The following is a 9298-nucleotide window of genomic DNA, read 5'->3' on the forward strand; positions in this document are numbered from 1 at the left end:
TTCTAACCCCTATTTTGAAAAATATTTGGCTCTCTTTAAGGCCTCCGAACGCTATATATATATATATATATATATCCTTCACTCCTAAGAATGACTCATGAAAAAAACACAAGATCCCAACCCTTTAAGTGCAAAATCCAATGGTTGAGATTTATATTCGGGATAAGTATCTCCGAGATTTGTGTTATCAAGATACTCATAAATCTCAACCATTGGATTTTGTGTTTAAAGGGCTGGAATCATGTGATTTTTTTATAAGTCATTCTTCGAAGTCAACAGATCCCAACTCATATATATATAGGGGGCGTTTGGCTGACAATCTTAGGTCGACAACATTGGTTGACAAAATTTGTTACATATGGCTTAAAAGTTTTGGATTTTTTTTAGGATGATTTCTACGGTGAGGAGATCATCCTCACCCAAAATAAACCAAATCTGAAACTTCTAAGTCCATCAAAAATGGTTTACAAATTTTCGATAAAAAATCGACGGTTCACAATTCTAAAATAATTTTGTTGAGGTTAGAAGTTTCAAATTGGGATGATTGTTTGTGAGGATGATCTCCTCACCATAGAGATCATCCTCACAAAAAATTAACTCAATCCAAAATTTGTAACCCACATAAGACAAAAGTTTTGGATTCATTTTAGTATCCTAAGAGTACCAACTGAACGTTCCCCTATACATATATGATGATGGGTTGTAATGTCTATAAAAAAAAAAACATGCATACCAAGCAAGACAGGATAAATCCATGTGGGTGGCTAACAAGGGGATTTGAACTCAAGACCTCTCTTCCCTTTTAGGAGAGAGGCACTGGCCAATAACCTAACACTTGGTTTGATTAGGTATACATAAAAGAAAAATAACTAAAATAAATTTTATTATTTCTCATTGTTTTCCTTCTCTTCAAACGCATCTTTCATCTCCCCATACAAATTAGTTTCTTTTTATGAAAGAGCCATCATTTTCTAATATTTGAAACAAAAATGATTTTTAGATCATGTAAGTTTTTGGATATATATATTTTAGAATTTTTAACACTATGGGGCAGTTGTAAGCTGTAACTTGCTTATATGATTGTATTTTAGATATATTGGCCAATCAAACTAATGAACCAAGAACCTAATTCATTTTAGAGTGACAAACTATCAATTTGAATTCAAACCAAGAAATTTGACAAAACAGATAACATAGTTCCATATATATCATATTCCTAATATGGGTGTCACCTCAAAATTTAGCGGACTCTATTTGATAAAATTTTCAAGGTTACTTGACTTAATTTGAACCATGGTTTTTAAACTCGGTTTCACGTCTCGTCTCGTTCGACATTGAGACAATGATTTTTAACCATTTAAAATTTTTTAAAAATTCTAAAAGAAAATTTCAGAAATGATTCCTATTAAAAAATGAAGCCAAAAAAACATAAAATTAAAAAAAAAAAAAAAAAAAAAAATTCATAATATACCTATTAAAATAAATATATTAAATATTTACATTGTTACATATGTTTCATTTTCATTGTTACATATGTTTCATCTTTTTCATCCAATTTTGTCTTGAATCAGATGAAGAAGATGAAGTTTTCTCCCAAAACCTTTTTTTTTTTTTCACTTAGTTGAAAAGATTAATAAAAATCGATTTGGGTGAAAGAATATAGGGTTAAGAATGTTTAACTCATTTATCTCATTTAACCTAGACAAGATTTTGAAAATCTAGTCTGATACATATTGTTTGTCTCGTGATTTATTCATTGTTGTTAGGTATCGTTTGTTTCACGATACATAAACGTCTTAAATAGATTTGTGAGTTGGTCTCGTTCAGCTCCGATAATGAGTTAACTCAAGCGATATGTCTCGGTCTCGAATAAGTTCTAAAACCATAATTTGAACTGATCGATTTAATTAATCGACTTAGGGAAATATTGATTGGTTCAAAACTTGACTAAGTTGGATTGAAAACTCGATCCATTGCCAAACATGTTATTTTCTAATACTAAGAATTAGGAGCGGAGTTAGTAAAGAGCATGTAGGGGCATTGCCCCCACATGTTTTTTTTAACATCCTTACTTGTATGCTTTATTTTGAGATATCCTTGTATTTTCAACCAATTGCTCCCACATAATTTTGTTTTTTGGCATCCTTGCTAATATGCTTTATTTTGATATATCCATACATTTTCAAACTCCCCCTCCCTCCCCATTTGCCCCCATTCCGTCACTTCCTTCCAATTTTTTTTTTCAACTTCTAACTAAAAACCTCTTAATTTCTTCGAGAATCACTCATCTTCAATCTCTTCAACTGTACCATTAACTACAGTTTGCCCTCACTAAAAGAAAATCCTTGCTCCAACCCTACCAATCGAATTAATATTTGTAGTGCTAACAAACAACAGACTTAGCTAATACGTAATAACCTGAATCATATGCTATTTTCTAATTTTTTTAAAGCATAACAAGTATGAACAAACTTCCAACAATAAAAGATGTGATTGAATAAAATTAAATGAAGAAAAATGATTCGTTTAATTAACTTACTTCAAATCTTTGTGACGAGACTTTCACAAGAATTATGATGACTATCTATAAACTTGTCACCCCTCCTACATGGTACTTGGTTTTTTTTTTTTTTTTTTTTTTAATTTCAAGAAGAAAATTAGTGAATTGGAATATTTGGATGTGACAGCCACTAGATTCATTTAATAAAGGTCGCATTTTATAGATCTGGCAATATAAAAATTTGCCTAACACTATAATTATGTTTATATATCCAAAATGCCCTTTTGGCTTCTAATGAAAGTGGGAATGGAAATATTTTCCAAATATTTGTCATTTGCTTTACAATTAATTTAGTAAAGATATTGAAATGACTGCTAAAGAAAGATAAGATATGATCCCAAAATGGGGTAATACTTTTGAGGTTCCTTGTTAGTTATATGCTTTTACAAACACGCTTGCGTGCGGGTAAAACTTACATTTTGTTTTATCAAAAATGTAAGAAGGTGAAGGCGGGGTTCTGATCCCAAGTCTGTGATATTACCACTAAAGACTTGACAACGTCACTGGCGTGGCACCTTCAACTTGCTTACCTAAAGATTGCATATATAAAATGTTGAGATTTGAAACTTGAAATTATTATATTCACTGTTATAAAATATTAAAATAATTCGTTACGAGATTTCTTAAGTCTCTTAAGGGATTATCAGTGTTAACAATTTAGTTTTGCGGCCAACAAAAAAAAATGCCATTTCGAAACAAGGTAAATGCATATGCTAAGTAATAACATTCTTCGATATTTTATTATTTTTTAGTGATAGAGATATTCTCAATGATAAGAGCTTTATTGGAACAAATTATATAAATTATTCCCAACTTACCGAAGTTAGTAGGACTTGTGTGGAGTATTTATCACTACCCCTTACTTGGTTGATAAAAAAATATATTAAACTAAACCATATTACTTTTGTATGTATCATTATTGGTCACTAAAAAGGTTATTTAACAAATACACTTGAGTGTGTCCCGCTATGGATGATTCCATGCTCCTAGACTGGTTAGTCCCCTATCACGTGACATTATAGCACAGAAAGGTTGACATTGTGCACTATGACACTAGAGATGCATTCAATACGGCATCATGAATTTTTCAAGTGCACATGTTACCTTAATTACTTAGATTATGACTCAAGAATAGCCCTCAGCATAATTCACATATATGCGTATGCTACCAAAACTTACATAGATCTCTTGTTTAGAAAAATCGGTGCTAAGCTGATGACCAATGGCATAACGGCACGAGTACAAAAATTGCAAAGAAAATTTCTCAATGATTTTCATACTTGGATTTCACATATTTTTATGTACGTGTCTGGATCCACATACACATAAAGAAACTCATAAAATCACAATGTGTTCTATCTTATAAGGGCAAAAAGGTTTGGAATGGGCTGATTTTTTGTGAGGATAATCTCTATAGGGAAGAGATCATCCTCACCAAAAATCAGCTCATTCTGAAACTTTTTGCCCATATTTTACAAGTTGAAGAATCGTGGATCGTCAAATTTTTATAAATCACTTTTGATGGAGTTAGAAGTTTCGGAATGAGCTGATTTTTGGAGAGGATGATCTCATCACGATAGAGATTATCCTCACAAAAAATGAGCCCATTCCGAACATTTTTGCTCATATAAGATAAAACTCATTGTGGCTTTATGTGTCTACGGATCTTGGCCCTTTAAATACATGTGATCCCATATCAATGGTTTATCAACTTAACACAGTTTTTTGTCAACACAAATCTTGATTCTGCCAATCACCAAAACCATCGAAGTATCATACCTAATACAAAGCATACTTGAACACCAACACGGCTAGTGTTGGAAATTCTGATTTTGGTTTGTTAAAACAATGAATTATAAGCAATAGTATAATGTAAACAATTTGAGGAAATTGGAAGAATTTATTGGTGACTGAGGCACAGAGAAGTCGCTATCCTTAAAACCAATTTCGCCCCCTTAGGATTGAATCTTCAGTGCAATCAGTTTTAAATGGAAATAGCAGATTTACGGGACGAACTCGATTAGATCGAACTTTGCATAAGTAGCAGGATTTTATCGAAGAAAAAATGAGATATCACAATTGTAATGTAAACAAGTCGGCCCACACACGCACTAAGGTTTTCTAACGGGTTGGCCCCAAACAAAATGGGTTGCAGTCTCATAGTGCCTTGGGCCCCCATGTACGCACAAGGCCCAATTTCTATCTCTCTCACTCAAACAATAAAGAGAGAGGGATCATATAAAAGTTGATAACTTTCCTTATATTTACTCGATGTGGGACTAAAGAATGAATAGTTATCTTTACAACTCTCATACCAAAAAAATAAAAGAAATCTTTGACTTTCAACTAATACAAAAAAGGAAAAAGGAAAAACTCTTTTATGTTTCACTAAAAAAAAGGAAAAAACTACTTTTTACAAGAAACACTCAAGAGGTCTCGAGTTCAAAGCTTATTCTCAACAATATATGAAACATTATATGAAATATAAACTATGAATTTTACAAAAGCTAGTACACCACACGGTCCCTCGGCTACCTAATACTCCAAAAGCACGATGATCATGTGTCACCATCACAGCGTGACCTTAAAAAAACACTAAGTTGTATGTGTCACAATCTTTATATTGGACGCGGCCATTATCCACTTTCTTTTCAAATAGTATATGTTTAGGATCCAGCCATTCATTTTCCATTAGAAAAATTAATGTCTCAAGTGGCTGTGATTCCTGAATATTACTCCAGTGGGAATCCCTATAAAATATGTACTCGTATACACTGCCTCAAACGTCATCTGAGGCTACAAACGTCATTTCCTTTATAATATTCCATCAAACATCCCCACTTCATACGTCACAAGGCGTACTTTGCTGAGTATATGGAAAGAGAATATGAGATTGGATGGCAAGAAAAGAAAATAAAATAATCTTATGAGATTGACTTCATCCGCATTTCTCCTCTGGCTTTCTTTGTCAAGAACATTCTCCATTTTTAAATTATAAGGAATAGTCATTAACTTTAAAATAATAATATTTTACAAAAACACGAAGTGTTCCCCCCCCCCCCCCCCCTATAAGCACTATTTGATCTCATACATACTCAAACCCATGCATGGATGAAGCATTACATACATGTATGCATGCATGTATACACACAAACCCATCAACAGGTTTGAAGCCATATGTGTGTACATGTCGTATAGACATATAATACATTCATGAATATGTATGTGTACCCATGAAGTGCATATGACATTTCTTTGGATGTTTGTTGTCTGCCCTTTAAGAAACTCATGGTACTGTTTATGTTATTGCTGAATGTAGGCCACTTCACAACCTTTTCCTTCCTATAAAACATCCCCACCCTCAATGTTCCCTCCTCTTTCTCTCAGCACTCTACAACTCTTCTTCTCCAACCTATAATTCGCTTTGAAATTCAGGCCATGCAGCCAAATGAGATCACAGAACTCCAATATCTAGCATCTGCTAACCCTTCATACCCGGCTCACTTTAATACGATGCAGAATGATGTTCCTACCCTCCATTTTAATAGATTCTTAAGGCCTTTCTCCCATACTCAAATCCCTTCTCTCGTCGTTCACGAATTCAATCAACAGTCTTCAAGTCTCAGCAATAATTCAACATCTGATGAGGCCGAGGAGCACCAACAAAGCGTCATTGATGAGAGGAAGCAGAGAAGAATGATATCTAATAGAGAATCAGCTCGTCGATCCAGAATGCGCAAGCAGAAACACCTAGACGAGCTTTGGTCGCAAGTTGTTCGGCTTCGATCCGAGAATTCTCAGCTCATGGACAAGTTGAATCACCTGTCTGATTGTCACGAACGGGCTTTACAAGAGAACACCCACCTCAGAGAAGAAGCTTCCGACCTTCGTCAGATGATTGGCAACATGCAGCTTGATAATCCTTATAATGTTTTGAGAGATTTAGAAGTAAATCCCATGCAACCAGGCTCACCCAAAAGTTGAATCCACAAACAATTCCATGGATTTGCTTTATTAAAATGAAGGCCATGTTATTTTCCTTCTTTTTCATATTATTAGTTTTGTCTTCCTAATGTACTGTACGAAGGTTAATCAGTCTTCATGAACAGACTGAGCAAGCAATGACAGCTTCTGAGGATCTCATTTCAACTAAACTTGATTATGATCTCACATGTAGTACATAGAGGTTGTAAGTCTTTGCGATTGTAGTCTACTTTCATCAGTGACACAATGATTACTCTTCTTCATCTATTGTTTTCGCAGCACCATCTGCCATAATCATAGAATACTCTCACCTGAAACCTGGATCAAAAAGGGAAAATAAACCATGTTCAAGAATTGAATGGTAAAATGAAATACAGTATGTAACTAGAAAAGAAAGTAATAGTTACATCAGGTGTACTAAAACAGACACATACTCTGGACTGGATGACACTTGTCGGGAACACGCTTCAATAATTTTGAAGAAAGGCCATGGCCAATCTAGAATTGGACAAATGTACTGGTGGAGGTGATACCTGTAGTGGTGGTGGTTGTGGTTCATATTTCATAAATACTAGAACTACCAAAAAGAAGCAAAAACAAATGAAAGGCTCTCCATTAAATCTAATTACTGTTCCTATCTTTCTGTGGGAGCAACAATGCTTGTTGTAACTTAGTTCGCCTGAGCTCGAACTGTTTTCTACTTATTGGGGTCCAGCAGCAGCCTGTATTCCACCAGTTCAACCTCTTGATATATATTCCCTATTATTGCTCAAGGGCCCCTCAAAATTATTCAGATATTTGGTCTTTTTAAATTTTGATTTGTGAATATATATTGCTTACATCCATAGTAAATCATATGTGCCCTTCTTTTTTAACCAAATCAAAGAGAACAATATGCAAATATTGTGAATGAGAATTCCCAACTTAAATTCTAATCTGTTACATTGCTCTTTGAATGCAGAAGATAATGAAGCAACCGCAACTAAACTTTGCAAATTAGCAAGTCTCCTTCAATAACCTCTCCATCATAATCACTAAGTCAGGTTAGAGAATAAGTCAGCGCGGGGAAATTTTGGAAAACGGTTGAGAAAAAAATGTTACTAAGTGGTGTTCTCGTGTTATATCTCAAATCCTATATTAAACTATAATAACAAATCACCAAATCCCATATTAATATCATCCATACACCCATAAAAAGTAACCATAGATCCACAACATATTCAAGGTTCATATTATTCAAAATATAAAAAGATTGCAATCATGAATCCAAGTTAGGATTCACACACTGATACATATAAAACATCAGATTTAATTTCATCCTAATTTTCATCATCATTCTTTGTCGCTTCATTGGTAAAATGGTTGCCTTCATCTTCAACAATGTCATCTCCTCTTACTAGTACATCATCTTGGACAGGATACGGGAAGAATATTACTAGATCCAGGATGACATACCCTAGATTATTAAAACAATACCAAAATACCCACTTTTCCTATTTACCAACTTAATCGCAAAGCTTGTGATATAATCGAAAAGTTTGAAAAAGTCACGATTAAATCAATGAAGGAAAAAAGTCATGATTCAATCACGACTTTTTCAATAAGTCGCCAAATTTGATGACTGCACTCTCCACTGGAGGGCTATGAAAATTATCCTTAAAGATTTTTTAATGTTATTTTTTATAAGCGAACTTTAAAAAAATGATAAGTAAATTATATATACATGGTCATGACAATTATCCTTAAAGATCTTCAAATTTTATTTTTTATAAGAAAATTTTAAAGACAATGATAAGTAAATTACGGATTTTAATTTGGACAACTAGATAATTTCCCCTCGAACACAGCTTGCTCAATAGGGAACAAGTAGCACTCCTGCCAGCATTAAATTTTATCCATTCTTCCTTTGGTTTCTTCCATATTGGTCAAGCAACCTCTAGATAAGGTCAGATTTTCAATAGGAAATTACAAGGCCCAAATTCTCACAACACGTACAAGAAAAGACCCCAATCCACTATAAGACCCAAAGCATTAATTTAGCCAAATAGAGGCTTTCATCTTCAAAAGTTCTATTGCATTTCTTGTGAAAGACCCAACAAAAAGCATAGGGTGGGATACACCAAAGACCTCTGTTCTTCAGACTATCAGACAACCCAAAAAGATGTCAGCCACGTATCTAAGAAAGATCCACTCCATGCCAAAAGGCCAAAGAAGCTCCAAATTCCACAGGCTTTATTGCAATGGATGAAAAGTGATTCACACCCTCTCGTCATTACTCTTTCACATCACACATTGCATATCGACAAAGAACTGTATGGTTTTGGTGATCAACCACTAAGACTTTGTTCAAAACATTGATTGGGCAGATCCCATTTTTTAAGATACAGGAGCCAGCACTATATAGTGACTTTTATTTTGATTTGTTAAGAGACTTAGAAGAGAAAAAAAATGTGTAATATTTTCTAAATAGTATCTACCTTGCTAGTAACATTCATTCATAATCTTATCCTGCCGAGATGGATTATATGTTTGCTCATAAAAATGTACAAGTTAGTACACCTTTCAAAACTAATGAAATCTTAAGTACTTCAATCAATCAACTACTATACTAGATACAACACAAGGACAGAATATACATTTGAGTGCAAGTGTAAAATATAACTAATAAAAATACAACAATGAATAAAAGTACTAGCAAGTAACTAGGCTTTCAAGAAATTTCACCAAGATCCGATTCATGTTTCTGGTGATTAC

At 33.8% G+C, this 9298-nt stretch overlaps 1 pseudogene; it reads left to right on the plus strand.

Annotated features, from left to right (window-relative positions):
• Positions 1-5610: 5610 nt before the first annotated feature.
• LOC147401419 (uncharacterized) lies at positions 5611-6860 on the plus strand (annotated as a pseudogene).
• The last annotated feature ends 2438 nt before the right edge of the window (positions 6861-9298 follow it).

Source organism: Akebia trifoliata, chromosome 5, assembly GCF_017979445.1.
Source record: "Akebia trifoliata isolate Shusen 1 chromosome 5, ASM1797944v1, whole genome shotgun sequence".
NCBI lineage: Eukaryota > Viridiplantae > Streptophyta > Magnoliopsida > Ranunculales > Lardizabalaceae > Akebia > Akebia trifoliata.